The sequence below is a fragment of the Scyliorhinus torazame genome, chromosome 16 (assembly GCF_047496885.1).
Source record: "Scyliorhinus torazame isolate Kashiwa2021f chromosome 16, sScyTor2.1, whole genome shotgun sequence".
Classification (NCBI taxonomy): Eukaryota; Metazoa; Chordata; class Chondrichthyes; order Carcharhiniformes; family Scyliorhinidae; genus Scyliorhinus; species Scyliorhinus torazame.
Window position 1 is genome coordinate 198,131,279 of NC_092722.1, and position 17,445 is coordinate 198,148,723.

Consider the following 17,445-nt stretch of genomic DNA (forward strand, 5'->3'; position numbering starts at 1 on the left):
ATTGATGCACTATCAATTACGACGAGACGAGAGTAGAGAGTAATCGAGGCTTTATTACACAGAGATGTGTGGCCTCCTACAGCTGCTGCCGAAATGGCTGCAGTTCGGAGAGCACACACATTTATACTCCACCTACTGGGCGGAGCCAGCAGGCAGGGATCTACCCCCGTACCTGTAGTACAGGGGCCTTACCGTAATACCCCCGTATGCAGTGCAGTATATACAGTATAATACAACAGTGGTGACTACCACACCCAGCAACTGCACTAACCGGGGTTGAAGCAACCAGATATAGGATAAAGGAATCACTCGACTGGCCCTCCATAGAGGGAAGTACCCAGATATGCAGCATGCGACACACTAAAGCTGAATCAAACCAGAGAACCTCTGCACCTACAGGAGGCCTTGGGCCTTCGGTGATCATTCACTCTGGCTGACATTTTCAAACGGAATGGTAAACAGCATCTGGTCCTCGTTGACTCATATTCTGGGTGGTTTGAACTCAGCTACCTGCCGGACATGAGGAGTTGCACCGTCTAATCACAAACGGCATCTCTCAGAGGATAACAAGGGACTCAATGGTTATGGGATCAGGCAGGCAAGTGGGGTTAAGGTCTCAACAGATCAGCCATTGTCTACTTAACCAGCGGCACAGGCTCAAGGGGCCGAGTGGCTTATTCCTGCTCCTGTTTCTTATATATTATGTTCTTATGTAACTCTTTAAGCTGAGGGTGCAATGTGGATCTGCTGCTGCTAGCAAAGCCTGCATAATAATGTGGGAGGTTTGAATTGGCAGCAATTAACCGGAGGTTTATGCCGAGAGGTGGCGTCACACATTTGATGAAGATGTAAATGATCTTCCTTCAGGGGTTCAGTCATCAATATCCCACCCAGTACTTAGGTGCCGCACCCAGTATCAATCCACCGTACAGGATACAGAACCGTATCATACAAATCAGACTTGGGCCCAACATTCTGTAATTTACCCACGCACAAAGGCCATTGTTGGAGATTTAAACCTTTCTTATGTTTTTTTCTCACCAGCTCCTTCTGACTCTCACCAGAGACAACTCGATGACCAAGATAGCAAGAGGCAACAATGGAGAAGACGGGACAATTGAGTTTTCAAATAAAGTTTATGGTGTGTGAACATTAGTAAAGAATGTGCTGACACTCTTATATGGACACTCAATCACTTATTGCATGAGCAGTCTCAACTTGCCTAAATCCAGAGAGTTTAGGCTCATGATAGGAGGGGCCAAAGTTAGGAATCCCATCTTTGTGCAAGAATTTTCCTGGATCAGTTGAAATCCCTCAGCGAACCATTGTAATAATCTCCCCACTGCTTGCCCCGTCACAATCCATTGGCAAGGCAGCGAGTTCCATTCTCTCTGAGAGCCCCTGTGCGCTGCTGGGCTCATTGCTTTTGTAACAAAGTCAGCTTTTCTATTTACTCAGGAAATGAGACGGTTACAGTCAGTAAGGAGATTAAGTCTCCTGCACAGACAGCTCAGCAGAACGTCCGTCCACACTCAAAATGTAACTCACATTCCGGCAGAGTCAGCACCAAATGAACTCTCATTAATAACGAGCAAAACATTCCAATCTCCACACTCACACCCCAACCCCACCCACAACACATACAGATTTCAAATCCTGAGTGATAAAATCACTTCCTGCCTCCACATTTATTAATCTCAGAGTATCTGTTTCTTGCCTCTCCAGCGTTTTATACACCGCTGGCTGGCAGAGCAAACCCTGGCTGGAGGTGACCTGCTTTGGAAAGGACATCTGGCTGGAAGTGAATGTTGGAGGTTCTACAGTGGTCGACACAAAGACCTAGGCTTGGGTGCACAGGGCATAGTTTCAAAATTTAGAAATGACATAATATTTGGACATTTTGAGAATGGTGTGGATAGTAAGAGATTTTTTAAAGGACACGGGCAGGTTTGTGAATAGAGCAGGTACTTGACAGGTGAATTTTAGTGCAGAGAAGAATGAAGTGATGCATTTTGGAAGGAAGAATGAGGAGAAGTAATCTAAACTAAATGGTACAATTCATAAGGGACAGGGGACATGGGAGTTTTGTGCACAAATCAGCGAAGGTGGCAGGGAAGGTTAAAACAGTGATTGAAAAGGCATAAAAAACATTCTTGTAAACCTCTCCTGCACTCTCTCCAACGTGTTCACATCCTTCCTATAGTGTAGCCCAGAACTGTGCACAATATTCCAGCTGAGGTCTAACTAGTGTCTTGTATAAGTTCACCTCCTTACTCTTGTCCTCCACACCCCAATAATAAAGCCCAGGATACTCTCTGCTTTATTAACTGCTCTCTCCACCTGTCCTGCCCCCTGCAATGATCTGTGTACATAAACACCCGGGTCCCTCTGCTCCTGCACCCCCTTAAGAATTTTACTCCTTATTGTCTCTCCATGTTCTTCCTACCAAAATGCATCACCTCCCACTTCTCCACATTAAACTGCGTCTGCCCCCTATCTGCCCCCTCCACCAACTTGTCTTTTTGAAGTTCTACACTGTCAGTTTACAATACTTCCAAGTTTTGCATCATCACCAAACTTTGAAATTGCCTCCTGCACACCAAGATCTAGTTCATTAATATGGATCAGGAAAAGCAAAGGTTCCAATACCAACCCCTGGGGGTGCCACTGGAAACTTTCCTCCAACCTGAATAGTATCCATTGACTATTCCTCTTCGCCAATTATTCAGCCAATTCTGTATCCACTTTGCTATTGTCCATTTTTATTCTATGAACAAAGAACAAAGAAATGTACAGCACAGGAACAGGCCCTTCGGCCCTCCAAGCCCGTGCCGACCATACTGCCCGACTAAACTACAATCTTCTACACTTCCTGGGTCCATATCCTTCTATTCCCATCCTATTCATATTTTTGTCAAGATGCCCCTTAAATGTCCCTATCGTCCCTGCTTCCACTACCTCCTCCGGTAGCGAGTTCCAGGTACCCACTACCCTCTGCGTAAAAAACTTGCCTCGTACATCTACTCTAAACCTTGCCCCTCTCACCTTAAACCTATGCCCCCTAGTAATTGACCCCTCTACCCTGGGGAAAAGCCTCTGACTATCCACTCTGTCTATGCCCCTCATAATTTTGTATACCTCTATCAGGTCGCCCCTCAACCTCCTTCGTTCCAGTGAGAACAAACCGAGTTTATTCAATCGCTCCTCATAGCTTATGCCCTCCATACCAGGCAACATTCTGGTAAATCTCTTCTGCACTCTCTCTAAAGCCTCCACATCCTTCTGGTAGTGTGGCGACAAGAATTGAACACTATACTCCAAGTGTGGCCTAACTAAGGTTCTATACAGCTGCAACATGACTTGCCAATTCTTATACTCAACGCCCCGGCCAATGAAGGCAAGCATGCCGTATGCCTTCTTGACTACCTTCTCCACCTGTGTTGCCCCTTTCAATGACCTGTGGACCTGTACTCCTAGATCTCTTTGACTTTCAATACTCTTGAGGGTTCTACCATTCACTGTATATTCCCTACCTGCATTAGACCTTCCAAAATGCATTACCTCACATTTGTCCGGATTAAACTCCATCTGCCATCTCTCCGCCCAAGTCTCCAGACAATCTAAATCCTGCTGTATCCTCAGACAGTCCTCATCGCAATCCGCAATTCCACCAACCTTTGTGTCATCTGCAAACTTACTAATCAGACCAGTTACATTTTCCTCCAAATCATTTATATATACTACAAAGAGCAAAGGTCCCAGCACTGATCCCTGTGGAACACCACTGGTCACAGCCCTCCAATTAGAAAAGCATCCCTCCATTGCTACCCTCTGCCTTCTATGGCCTAGCCAGTTCTGTATCCACCTTGCCAGTTCACCCCTGATCCCGTGTGACTTCACCTTTTGTACTAGTCTACCATGAGGGACCTTGTCAAAGGCCTTACTGAAGTCCATATAGACAACATCTACTGCCCTACCTGCATCAATCATCTTAGTGACCTCCTCGAAAAACTCTATCAAGTTAGTGAGACACGACCTCCCCTTCACAAAACCGTGCTGCCTCTCACTAATACGTCCATTTGCTTCCAAATGGGAGTAGATCCTGTCTCGAAGAATTCTCTCCAGTAATTTCCCTACCACTGAAGTAAGGCTCACCGGCCTGTAGTTCCCGGGATTATCCTTGCTACCCTTCTTAAACAGAGGAACAACATTGGCTATTCTCAGTCCTCCGGGACATCCCCTGAAGACAGCGAGGATCCAAAGATTTCTGTCAAGGCCTCAGCAATTTCCTCTCCAGCCTCCTTCAGTATTCTGGGGTAGATCCCATCAGGCCCTGGGGACTTATCTACCTTAATATTTTTTAAGACACCCAACACCTCGTCTTTTTGGATCACAATGTGACCCAGGCTATCTACACCCCCTTCTCCAGACTCAACATCTACCAATTCCTTCTCTTTGGTGAATACTGATGCAAAGTATCCATTTAGTACCTCGCCCATTTCCTCTGGCTCCACACATAGATTCCCTTGCCTATCCTTCAGTGGGCCAACCCTTTCCCTGGCTACCCTCTTGCTTTTTATGTACGTGTAAAAAGCCTTGGGATTTTCCTTAACCCTATTTGCTAATGACTTTTCGTGACCCCTTCTAGCCCTCCTGACTCCTTGCTTAAGTTCCTTCCTACTTTCCTTATATGCCACACAGGCTTCGTCTGTTCCCAGCCTCTTAGCCCTGACAAATGCCTCCTTTTTCTTTTTGACGAGGCCTACAATATCACTCGTCATCCAAGGTTCCCGAAAATTGCTGTATTTATCTTTCTTCCTCACAGGAACATGCCGGTCCTGTATTCCTTTCAACTGACACTTGAAAGCCTCCCACATGTCAGATGTTGATTTGCCCTCAAACATCCGCCCCCAATCTATGTTCTTCAGTTCCCGCCTAATATTGTTATAATTAGCCTTCCCCCAATTTAGCACATTCATCCTCGGACCACTCTTATCCTTGTCCACCAGTACTTTAAAACTTACTGAATTGTGGTCACTGTTACAGAAATGCTCCCCTACTGAAACATCTACCACCTGGCCGGGCTCATTCCCCAATACCAGGTCCAGTACCGCCCCTTCCCTAGTTGGACTGTTTACATATTGTTTTAAGAAGCCCTCCTGGATGCTCCTTACAAACTCCGCCCCGTCTAAGCCCCTGGCACTAAGTGAGTCCCAGTCAATATTGGGGAAGTTGAAGTCTCCCATCACCACAACCCTGTTGTTTTTACTCTTTTCCAAAATCTGTCTACCTATCTGCTCCTCTATCTCCCGCTGGCTGTTGGGAGGCCTGTAGTAAACCCCCAACATTGTGACTGCACCCTGAGCGCTAACTTTTCTCATCAGTCTGTTGTGTGGCACTGTATTGAATGCCTTTCGAATGCCCATGTACACCACTCATCAGAGTCAGCATGGATTTATGAAGGGAGAATCATGCTTGACAAATCTGTTGGAATTCTTTGAAGATGTAACCAGTCGTCAAGGGAGAGCCAGTCGATGTGGTATATTTGGACTTTCAGAAGGTGTTTGACAAAGTCCCGCATAAGAGATTATTGTGCAAAGTTAAAGCGCATGGGATTGGGGGAAGTGTATTGAGGTGGATAGAAAACTGGTTGGCAGAGAGGAAACAAAGAGTAGGGATTAATGGGTCCTTTTCAAATTGGGAGGCAGTAACCAGTGGGGTACCACAGGGATCGGTGCTGGGACCCCAGCTATTCACAATATATATTAATGATTTGGATGAGGGAACAAAATGTAACATCTCAAAGTTTGCAGATGATCTCAAATTAGGTGGGAGGGTGAATTGTGACGAGGATGCAGGGATCCTACAGCAAGATCTGGATAGGTTGGGCGAGTGGGCAAATCAATGGCAGATGCAGTATAATTTGGATATAGTGTGAGGTTATTCATTTTGGAAGCAAAAACAGGAAGGCAGATTACTACCTGAATGGTTGTAAATTGGGAGAGGGGAGTGTGCAGCGGGACCTGGGTGTCCTTGTGCACCAGTCACTGACGGTAAGCTGCAGGTGCAGCAGGCGGTAAAGAAGGCTAATGGTATGTTGGCCTTCATTGCGAGAGGATTCGAGTATAGAAGCAGGGATGTGTTGCTGCAATTGTACAGGGCCTTGGTGAGGCCACACCTGGAATATTGTGGGCCGTTTTGGTCTCCTTCTCTGAGGAAGGATGTTCTTGCTCTCGAGGGAGAGCAGCGAAGGTTTACCAGACTGATTCCTGGGATGACGGGACTGTCATATGAGGAGAGATTGACTCGGTTGGGATTGTTCTCGCTGGAATTCAGAAGAATGAGGGGGGATCTCACAGAGACTATCAAATTCTAACAGGACTAGGCAGGGAAGATGTTCCCAATGATGGGTGTGTCCAGAACCAGGGGTCACAGTCTGAGGATTCAGGGTAAACCATTTCGGACAGAGATAAGGAGACATTTCTTCACACAAAGAGTGGTGAGCCTGTGGAATTCATTACCACAGGAAGTAGTTGATGCTAAAACTGAATATATTCAAGAGGCGGCTGGATATAGCACTTGGGGAGAATGGGATCAAAGGCTATGGGGAGAAAGCAGGATTAGGCTATTGAGTTGGATGATCAGCCATGATGGTGATGAATGGCGGAGCAGGCTCGAAGGGCCAAAAGGCCTCCTCCTGCTCCTATCCTCTGTATTAATGTATGTAACAGCGTTATCCTCAACAACCCTCTCTGTTACTTCTTAAAACATCTCCAGAAAGTTAATTAAACATGCTTTCCACTGCCTGTGGGACAGGACATATCCAGGTAAAGGCAGTGTCTGGGACATTGTCTGTGAGGTATGATTCTGTGACTATGTCAGGCTGTTGTTTGACTAGTCTGTGAGAAGCTCTCCCAATGTTGGCACGAGCCCCCAGATGTTAGTGAGGAGGACGTTGTAGGGTCGGCAGAGCTGGGTTTGCTGTTGTTGTTTCCGGTGCCTGGGTCGATGCGGGTGGTCCGTCCGGTTTCATTCCTTTTTGTTTCCTTTGTTGAATATAACTGAGTGATTTGCTCGGTCGTTTCAGAGGGCATTCCAGGGGCAACCACATGTGGGTCAGGGGTCACATGTAGACTGCTTGCCAATGGGATTTCCCACTGAAGCCATTCCGTGCCACAGGTAAACCCACGGGCAAGGATGTGCTACCAGCGGCAACAGAGAATGCCAATAGCTGGAGAATTTAGCCCAGGTAAGGGCGGAGATTCCTTCCCGAAAGGGCATGAGTCAGTCAGGTGGGTTTTTACGGCAATCGACAACCGTTATCATCAGACTTTTAATTCCAGATGTTTTATTGAGTTTGTAAATTCCACTATACTTATAATAATAATAATCTTTATTATTGTCACAAGTAGGCTGACATTAACACTGCAATGAGGTTACTGTGAAAATCCCCTAGTCGCCACATTCCGGCGCCTGTTCAGGTACACAGAGGGAGAATTCAGAATGTCCAAATTACCTAACAGCACATCTTTCGGGACTTGTGGGAGGAAACCGGAGCACCCGGAGGAAACCCACGCAGACACGAGGAGAACAGTTCCTCAAACGTTGTCATGAATAAACCCCACCCCACCCCCCCTCCCCCCCCCCCCCCCACCCCCCACCCCCATGTCTCGAACCCTCCGCCGTCCCCCTGAACTCAAATGTGATCTTTTCCAGCCGAAGAAAGTCCCACAGGTCCCCCAGCCAGACCCCCCCCCCCCCCTTTCAATCCAGCAACATCCTTTGGGCAATTCGAGAGGCGAAGGCCACCACATCAGCCCCCTTTCCCTACAGCAGCTCCCGCATTTCCCATACCCCAAAGATCTGATCTCCACCCCCACAATCATAGATACGTCCCAAACACCGCTCCCAGTATCGCTCCAGCTTCATCCAACCCCAGAACATGTGCGCATGATTGGCCAGCCCTTGCCCACACTTCTCACACTCACCCTGGATGAATCCACTCCGATTAGCCCGGGGATATGTACCCTATGCACCACAAGCTCATCCTCGCGCAAGAGGAGTTGAATTCACCCTCCGTATCGCCTCGCTCCACAGTCCCCAGCCTATTCCCCCACCCCTCCTCCCATTTGCTCTTGATCTCGTGGTGCCACAAACCTGGTTGTGACTGCACTCCTTTGAGGAATTCTGAGCGGGACCCCCGGGGCCTCCTGCACTGCCTGTCTAATTCTTGGACTGCCTGGTGGTCACCCATTCCCTCTCTGCCTCCAGTTCCTTAAGCTGCAGTGTGAGCACCTCTCTGAACGTACTGTCCACGTAGCTCTCAGCCTCCCCGATGCGCCACAGTCACTCCAGCCACCGCTCGAGCTCAGAAACCCGGGGGCAGGATCCTCCGTTTCGCTGGCAGCGCACTCACACCCACGGATTTCCCGACAGCGTGGGGGTGCCCACAATGGGAAACCCCATTGGCCGACTGCTGGGACGGAGGATCCCGCTGCTGGTGGGGGCGCGGCGTGCCAGAAAACGGGATGTGGTGGGACGGAGAATCCGCCCTGGAGCTAAGGTTTCTGCAGGTGGCAGAACTTTCTACAGATTTGGTCATCTGGGCCACCGGCAGTGTCCATAACCTCCACATATTACAGGACACACATTCCACATTGAGCTGCCCTGCCATGTCTTAACTTTACTTCTCTTGCGTTAACTTTATTCTATTTTGGATTACCTTACAATGTAGGCCCCAAGCTTGCCTTATTCCAGTTACAAGTTTTTCACACACTACCCCTCACACCGAGCACTTACTGGCCAATCAACTTACTAGTTTCCTCTGACATTGTGGTAGCTTTGTCCCCCAGTGCGGCCTCACAGCAGCTGAAATGGTCAGTAGTGTGTACCTCAGCTCCTTACCATCTCCCGGAGCTCCATGCCGACTCCCAGCAAAGTTACACTTTCAATCGACATCTCCTCTTGTACTTAGAAATGAGAAAGCAGTAAAGCTGAAAAAGCCAGTTAGCTCCAACACAGACACACTCTCTCCTCTTTCATCCACTCTCTCCTCTAATTTAATCCTTTCCCACAGCCTGTGTCCGTTGGCTAGGGTCAGTGGGCCACACTGCCTGGGGTCAGTGGGCCACACTGCCTGGGGTCAGCGGGCCACACTGCCTGGGGTCAGTGGGCCACACTGCCTGGGGTCAGTGGGCCACACTGCCTGGGGTCAGTGGGTCACACTGCCTGGGGTCAGTGGGTCACACTGCCTGGGGTCAGTGGGTCACACTGCCTGGGTTCAGTGGGTCACACTGCCTTGGGTCAGTGGGTCACACTGCCTGGGGCCAGTGGCTAAACCTGTTTATGGTCAGTGTGCCATATTCAGTGGGTCAGTCTGTCTGTGGTCACTGGGTCAGACTGTCTGTGGTCAGTGGGCCAGACTGTCTGTGGTCAGTGGGTCAGTCTGTCTGTGGTCAGTGGGTCAGTCTGTCTGTGGTCACTGGGTCAGTCTGTCTGTGGTCAGTGGGTCAGACTGTCTGTGGTCACTGGGTCAGACTGTCTGTGGTCACTGGGTCAGACTGTCTGTGGTCAGTGGGTCAGTCTGTCTGTGGTCACTGGGTCAGACTGTCTGTGGTCACTGAGTAAGACTGTCTGTGGTCACTGGGTCAGACTGTCTGTGGTCACTGGGTCAGACTGTCTGTGGTCACTGGGTCAGTCTGTCTGTGGTCAGTGGGTCAGTCTGTCTGTGGTCACTGGGTCAGTCTGTCTGTGGTCACTGGGTCAGACTGTCTGTGGTCACTGGGTCAGACTGTCTGTGGTCACTGGGTCAGACTGTCGGTGGTCACTGGGTCAGACTGTCTGTGGTCACTGGGTCAGTCTGTCTGTGGTCACTGGGTCAGACTGTCGGTGGTCACTGGGTCAGTCTGTCTGTGGTCACTGGGTCAGACTGTCTGTGGTCACTGGGTCAGTCTGTCTGTGGTCAGTGGGTCAGTCTGTCTGTGGTCACTGGGTCAGACTGTCGGTGGTCACTGGGTCAGTCTGTCTGTGGTCACTGGGTCAGACTGTCTGTGGTCACTGGGTCAGTCTGTCTGTGGTCAGTGGGTCAGACTGTCTGTGGTCACAGGGTCAGACTGTCTGTGGTCACTGGGTCAGACTGTCTGTGGTCACTGGGTCAGTCTGTCTGTGGTCACTGGCTCAGACTGTCTTTGGTCACTGGGTCAGACTGTCTGTGGTCACTGGGTCAGACTGTCTGTGGTCAGTGGGTCAGTCTGTGGTCACTGGGTCAGACTGTCTGTGGTCACTGGGTCAGTCTGTCTGTAGCCACTGGGTCAGTCTGTCTGTGGTCACTGGGTCAGACTGTCTGTGGTCACTGGGTCAGACTGTCTGTGGTCACTGGGTCAGTCTGTCTGTGGTCACTGGGTCAGTCTGTCTGTGGTCAGTGGGTCAGTCTGTCTGTGGTCAGTGGGTCAGCCTGTCTGTGGTCACTGGGTCAGTCTGTCTGTGATCAGTGGGTCAGTCTGTCTGTGGTCTCTGGGTCAGTCTGTCTGTGGTCACTGGGTCAGACTGTCTGTGGTCAGTGGGTCAGACTGTCTGTGGTCACTGGGTCAGTCTGTCTGTGGTCACTGGGTCAGACTGTCTGTGGTCACTGGGTCAGACTGTCTGTGGTCACTGAGTCAGTCTGTCTGTGGTCACTGGGTCAGACTGTCTGTGGTCACTGGGTCAGTCTGTGTGTGGTCACTGGGTCAGTCTGTCTGTGGTCACTGGGTCAGACTGTCTGTGGTCACTGGGTCAGTCTGTGTGTGGTCACTGGGTCAGTCTGTCTGTGGTCACTGGGTCAGACTGTCTGTGGTCACTGGGTCAGTCTGTGTGTGGTCACTGGGTCAGTCTGTCTGTGGTCACTGGGTCAGACTGTCTGTGGTCACTGGGTCAGTCTGTGTGTGGTCACTGGGTCAGTCTGTCTGTGGTCACTGGGTCAGACTGTCTGTGGTCACTGGGTCAGTCTGTGTGTGGTCACTGGGTCAGTCTGTCTGTGGTCACTGGGTCAGACTGTCTGTGGTCACTGGGTCAGTCTGTGTGTGGTCACTGGGTCAGTCTGTGTGTGGTCACTGGGTCAGTCTGTCTGTGGTCACTGGGTCAGACTGTCTGTGGTCACTGGGTCAGTCTGTGTGTGGTCACTGGGTCAGTCTGTCTGTGGTCACTGTGTCAGTCTGTCTGTGGTCACTGGGTCAGACTGTCTGTGGCCACTGGGTCAGTCTGTGTGTGGTCAGTGGGTCAGACTGTCTGTGGTCACTGGGTCAGTCTGTCTGTGGTCACTGGGTCAGTCTGTCTGTGGTCACTGTGTCAGTCTGTCTGTGGTCACTGGGTCAGACTGTGTGTGGTCACTGGGTCAGACTGTCTGTGGTCACTGGGTCAGACTGTCTGTGGTCACTGGGTCAGACTGTCTGTGGTCACTGGGTCAGTCTGTCTGTGGCCACTGGGTCAGTCTGTGTGTGGTCACTGGGTCAGTCTGTCTTTGGTCACTGGGTCAGACTGTCTGTGGTCACTGGGTCAGACTGTCTGTGGTCAGTGGGTCAGACTGTCTGTGGTCACTGGGTCAGTCTGTCTGTGGTCAGTGGGTCAGTCTGTCTGTGGTCAGTGGGTCAGACTGTCTGTGGTCACTGGGTCAGTCTGTCTGTAGTCACTGGGTCAGACTGTCTGTGGTCACTGGGTCAGTCTGTCTGTGGTCACTAGGTCAGTCTGTCTGTGGTCACTGGGTCAGACTGTCTGTGGTCACTGGGTCAGTCTGTCTGTGGTCACTTGGTCAGTCTGTCTGTGGTCACTGGGTCAGTCTGTCTGTGGTCACTTGGTCAGTCTGTCTGTGGTCAGTGGGTCAGTCTGTCTGTGGTCACTGGGTCAGTCTGTCTGTGGTCACTGGACCAGTCTGTCTGTGGTCACTGGGTCAGACTGTCTGTGGTCACTGGGTCAGTCTGTCTGTGGTCAGTGGGTCAGACTGTCTGTGGTCACTGGGTCAGTCTGTCTGTGGTCACTGGGTCAGACTGTCTGTGGTCAGTGGGTCAGTCTGTCTGTGGTCACTGGGTCAGACTGTCTGTGGTCAGTGGGTCAGACTGTCTGTGGTCACTGGGTCAGTCTGTCTGTGGTCACTGGGTCAGACTGTCTGTGGTCAGTGGGTCAGTCTGTCTGTGGTCACTGGGTCAGACTGTCTGTGGTCAGTGGGTCAGACTGTCTGTGGTCACTGGGTCAGACTGTCTGTGGTCAGTGGGTCAGTCTGTCTGTGGTCACTGGGTCAGTCTGTCTGTAGTCACTGGGTCAGACTGTCTGTGGTCAGTGGGTCAGTCTGTCTGTGGTCAGTGGGTCAGTCTGTCTGTGGTCACTGGGTCAGACTGTCTGTGGTCACTGGGTCAGTCTGTCTGTGGTCAGTGGGTCAGTCTGTCTGTGGTCACTGGGTCAGACTGTCTGTGGTCACTGGGTCAGACTGTCGGTGGTCACTGGGTCAGACTGTCTATGGTCACTGGGTCAGACTGTCGGTGGTCACTGGGTCAGTCTGTCTGTGGTCACTGGGTCAGTCTGTCTGTGGTCACTGAGTCAGTCTGTGTGTGGTCAGTGGGTAAGTCTGTCTGTGGTCAGTGGGTCAGACTGTCTGTGGTCACTGGGTCAGACTGTCTGTGGTCAGTGGGTCAGTCTGTCTGTGGTCACCGGGTCAGTCTGTCTATGGTCACTGGGTCAGTCTGTCTGTGGTCACTGGGTCAGACTGTCTGTGGTCACTGGGTCAGACTGTCTGTGGTCAGTGGGTCAGTCTGTCTGTGGTCAGTGGGTCAGTCTGTCTGTGGTCACCGGGTCAGTCTGTCTATGGTCACTGGGTCAGTCTGTCTGTGGTCACTGGGTCAGACTGTCTGTGGTCAGTGGGTCAGTCTGTCTGTGGTCACCGGGTCAGTCTGTCTGTGGTCACTGGGTCAGACTGTCTGTGGTCAGTGGGTCAGTCTGTCTGTGGTCACTGGGTCAGTCTGTCTATGGTCACTGGGTCAGTCTGTCTGTGGTCACTGGGTCAGACTGTCTGTGGTCACTGGGTCAGACTGTCTGCGGTCACTGGGTCAGTCTGTCTGCGGTCACTGGGTCAGACTGTCTGTGGTCACTGGGTCAGACTGTCTGCGGTCACTGGGTCAGTCTGTCTGCGGTCACTGGGTCAGACTGTCTGTGGTCACTGGGTCAGACTGTCTGTGGTCACTGGGTCAGACTGTCTGCGGTCACTGGGTCAGTCTGTCTGTGGTCACTGGGTCAGTCTGTCTGCGGTCACTGGGTCAGACTGTCTGTGGTCACTGGGTCAGACTGTCTGTGGTCACTGGGTCAGACTGTCTGTGGCCACTGGGTCAGTCTGTCGGTGGTCACTGGGTCAGTCTGTCTGTGGTCACTGGGTCAGTCTGTCTGTGGTCACTGGGTCAGTCTGTCTGTGGTCACTGGGTCAGACTGTCTGTGGTCACTGGGTCAGTCTGTCTGTGGTCAGTGGGTCAGTCTGTGTGTGGTCACTGGGTCAGTCTGTCTGTGGTCACTGGGTCAGACTGTCTGTGGTCACTGGGTCAGTCTGTCTGTGGTCAGTGGGTCAGTCTGTGTGTGGTCACTGAGTCAGACTGTGTGTGGTCACTGGGTCAGTCTGTCTGTGGTCACTGGGTCAGACTGTCTGTGGTCACTGGGTCAGTCTGTCTGTGGTCAGTGGGTCAGTCTGTGTGTGGTCACTGGGTCAGACTGTCTGTGGTCACTGGGTCAGACTGTCTGTGGTCACTGGGTCAGTCTGTGTGTGGTCAGTGGGTCAGTCTGTCTGTGGTCACTGGGTCAGTCTGTCTGTGGTCACTTAGTCAGTCTGTCTGTGATCAGTGGGTCAGACTGTCTGTGGTCACTGGGTCAGTCTGTCTGTGGTCACTGGGTCAGACTGTCTGTGGTCACTGGGTCAGTCTGTCTGTGATCAGTGGGTCAGTCTGTCTGTGGTCAGTGGGTCAGACTGTCTGCGGTCACTGGGTCAGACTGTCTGTGATCAGTGGGTCAGTCTGTCTGTGGTCAGTGGGTCAGACTGCCTGTGGTCACTGGGCCAGACTCACTGTGGTCAGTGGGTCAGACTGTCTGTGGTCAGTGGGTCAGTCTGTCTGTGGTCACTGGGTCAGACTGTCTGTGGTCACTGGGTCAGACTGTCTGTGGTCACTGGGTCAGACTGTCTGTGGTCAGTGAGTCAGTCTGTCTGTGGTCACTGGGTCAGACTGTCTGTGGTCACTGGGTCAGACTGTCTGTGGTCAGTGGGTCAGTCTGTCTGTGGTCACTGGGTCAGACTGTCTGTGGTCACTGGGTCAGACTGTCTGTGGTCAGTGGGTCAGTCTGTCTGTGGTCACTGGGTCAGACTGTCTGTGGTCAGTGGGTCAGTCTGTCTGTGGTCACTGGGTCAGACTGTCTGTGGTCACTGGGTCAGACTGTCTGTGGTCACTGGGTCAGTCTGTCTGTGGTCACTGGGTCAGACTGTCTGTGGTCACTGGGTCAGTCTGTCTGTGGTCACTGGGTCAGTCTGTCTGTGGTCACTGGGTCAGACTGTCTGTGGTCACTGGGTCAGACTGTCTGTGGTCACTGGGTCAGACTGTCTGTGGTCACTGGGTCAGACTGTCTGTGGTCACTGGGTCAGACTGTCTGTGGTCACTGGGTCAGTCTGTCTGTGGTCACTGGGTCAGACTATCTGTGGTCAGTGGGTCAGACTGTCTGCGGTCACTGGGTCAGACTGTCTGTGATCAGTGGGTCAGTCTGTCTGTGGTCAGTGGGTCAGACTGCCTGTGGTCACTGGGCCAGACTCACTGTGGTCAGTGGGTCAGACTGTCTGTGGTCAGTGGGTCAGTCTGTCTGTGGTCACTGGGTCAGACTGTCTGTGGTCACTGGGTCAGACTGTCTGTGGTCACTGGGTCAGACTGTCTGTGGTCAGTGAGTCAGTCTGTCTGTGGTCACTGGGTCAGACTGTCTGTGGTCACTGGGTCAGACTGTCTGTGGTCAGTGGGTCAGTCTGTCTGTGGTCACTGGGTCAGACTGTCTGTGGTCACTGGGTCAGACTGTCTGTGGTCAGTGGGTCAGTCTGTCTGTGGTCACTGGGTCAGACTGTCTGTGGTCAGTGGGTCAGTCTGTCTGTGGTCACTGGGTCAGACTGTCTGTGGTCACTGGGTCAGACTGTCTGTGGTCACTGGGTCAGTCTGTCTGTGGTCACTGGGTCAGACTGTCTGTGGTCACTGGGTCAGTCTGTCTGTGGTCACTGGGTCAGTCTGTCTGTGGTCACTGGGTCAGACTGTCTGTGGTCACTGGGTCAGACTGTCTGTGGTCACTGGGTCAGACTGTCTGTGGTCACTGGGTCAGACTGTCTGTGGTCACTGGGTCAGTCTGTCTGTGGTCACTGAGTCAGACTGTCTGTGGTCAGTGGGTCAGACTGTCTGTGGTCACTGGGTCAGACTGTCTGTGGTCACTGGGTCAGACTGTCTGTGGTCACTGGGTCAGACTGTCTGTGGTCACTGGGTCAGTCTGTGTGTGGTCACTGGGTCAGACTGTCTGTGGTCACTGGGTCAGTCTGTCTGTGGTCAGTGGGTCAGTCTGTCTGTGGTCACTGGGTCAGACTGTCTGTGGTCACTGGGTCAGACTGTCTATGGTCACTGGGTAAGTCTGTCTGTGGTCAGTGGGTCAGTCTGTCTGTGGTCACTGGGTCAGACTGTCTGTGGTCACTGGGTCAGACTGTCTGTGGTCACTGGGTCAGACTGTCTGTGGTCACTGGGTCAGACTGTCTGTGGTCACTGGCTCAGACTGTCTTTGGTCACTGGGTCAGTCTGTGTGTGGTCAGTTGATAGGAGCTTTGTGGGGGTTGAACCCCTGCAGTCTCACAGCTCAGTTATTAGCCATGGTGCACAATGGACTGCAGACAGCTCTCTCTGTTAAATATAGCAGCACGGTAGCATTGTGGATCGCACAATTGCCTCACAGCTCCAGGGTCCCAGGTTCGACTCCGGCTTGGGTCACTGTCTGTGCGGAGTCTGCACATCCTCCCCGTGTCTGCGTGGGTTTCCTCCGGGTGCTCCGGTTTCCTCCCACAGTCCAAAGATGTGCAGGTTAGGTGGATTGGCCATGATAAATTGCCCTTAGTGTCCAAAATTGCCCTTAGTGGGGTTACTGGGTTATGGGGATAGGGTGGAGGTGTTGACCTTGGGTGGGGTGCTCTTTCCAGGAGCCGGTGCAGACTCGATGGGCCGAATGGCCTCCTTCTGCACTGTAAATTCTATGATAATCTATGATATACCTTAAGGGGCATCACTCCACACGCGTGAGGCAGGCCTCCATGAACCAGCACAGTCTCATAGTTACTTCACCCTTTCCTCTCCACCGATCTCTCCATCTCACCAGAAACCTCCTCATAATCCGTCCCTTCCACCCTAATACTTCCCTGTTTTTCCTCTTCTTCTTCGAGCTGATGTGAGTTTAGCTGCTGTGTGTGAAGTATTTGAGATATTTTGCTCAATGTGGGAACGCCGATCCCTCGAGACAAAAGGTACAAGTGAGTCTCGAGATTCAATCGAATTGCCTTTCTCCTCCCACAGAATGGAGATCGGCTCACTCCAAGGTGATTTCTAAAGAACGGGACAAGGAGGGCCCGTCTGGAGGTTCAGGCCGGAACTAGTTGGGTTCAGTGCCAGCACAATGTGAGGTACAGTGAGGGTAAGTCACCATGCAGCGTGGTCAGGGTTGAGTGTGTGTTCGCTGCATCAAATGCTGGACCCTCCCCAGGAGAGGTTCAGGGTGTCGGGGAGGCTTTGCAGGGTGAGTTATCCATTTCCTCTCTGCTACTCGTCCGTCTATTTCCTTTAAGTGTGAAAGAGGGTAAAAAAAAAGGAATTATGGTGTGAGCGGAAGTGAACTTGGTGCTGGGGGATTGGGGGGTCGATGGGCCCCGGGGCAGTCTCCTGCTCGGTAGGGATTCCGTGTTTACAGGACATTAGAGACATCACCTCAGGGTGATCAAGGCAAAGAAACATGATAAGGAAATTCTAGTTTTATAACAGAGATAGAGAATATAAAACCCAACAGGTTAAGATGAATGGATGTAAAACCTCAGTAAGATCTCCGTTAGAGGACTCTGTGCCACATTGGGTCCACATTGTCGAATGGACGTTGGGCCGAGAGAGAGAGAGAGAGAGAGAAAGAGAGAGAGAAAGAGAGCACAGAACAGATTCATTGGAATAGTGCGGGTATGAGGAAATAGAAATACAAAGAAAGACTTGAAGAATTGTTCATTAGAACAGAGCAGGTGGTCGGTGATATTATAGAAATGGTTAAAAGTGAAGTCAAACAGAGGCACCAAATCAGAATGGGATACTTGGATAGCGCTGTGACAGAGCCGGTACAGGTGTGATGAGAGGGTTGTGCCTCCGAGTGCTGTATAATTCTATAATAAAGCTGCTTTAGCTT

General features: G+C 51.4%; 1 protein-coding gene and 1 long non-coding RNA gene across 2 annotated transcripts in view; one reads left to right on the top strand and one right to left on the bottom strand.

Annotated features, from left to right (window-relative positions):
• The window catches only part of LOC140393376 (uncharacterized), a 212,294-nt gene that overhangs the window by 100,453 nt on the left and 94,396 nt on the right, over positions 1 to 17,445 (bottom strand). The gene's annotated exons all lie outside the window — the stretch shown is intronic.
• Positions 16,677 to 17,445, top strand: part of LOC140393375 (uncharacterized) — a 288,449-nt gene continuing 287,680 nt past the window's right edge. The window contains exon 1 of the mRNA XM_072479760.1: positions 16,677 to 16,695. The gene's annotated coding sequence lies outside the window, so the exon portion shown is untranslated. The remainder of the gene's footprint in view (positions 16,696 to 17,445) is intronic.